Here is a 289-nt window from a genome sequence, read left to right on the forward strand (position 1 = left end):
TAACCCATAAGTTCGAAAGATCCACCTCTCGAATACCAAAGTCCAACACTTTGCGTACCTTTGAGATATCTAAGAATCTTTTTAGATGCATTTAAGTGACTTTCCTTAGGACTTGCCTGAAACCTAGCACATACACCTACTGCAAAGGATATATCTGGTCTACTAGCAGTTAAATAGAGAAGAGATCCGATAATACCTCGATATGTAGTTTGATCGACCTCTCGACCTTCACTGTCGACATCGATACGTAGAGAGGTTCCCATGGGTACTTTGACCGAGGATTTCCCTT

Source organism: Ipomoea triloba, chromosome 16 (genome assembly GCF_003576645.1).
Source record: "Ipomoea triloba cultivar NCNSP0323 chromosome 16, ASM357664v1".
NCBI lineage: Eukaryota > Viridiplantae > Streptophyta > Magnoliopsida > Solanales > Convolvulaceae > Ipomoea > Ipomoea triloba.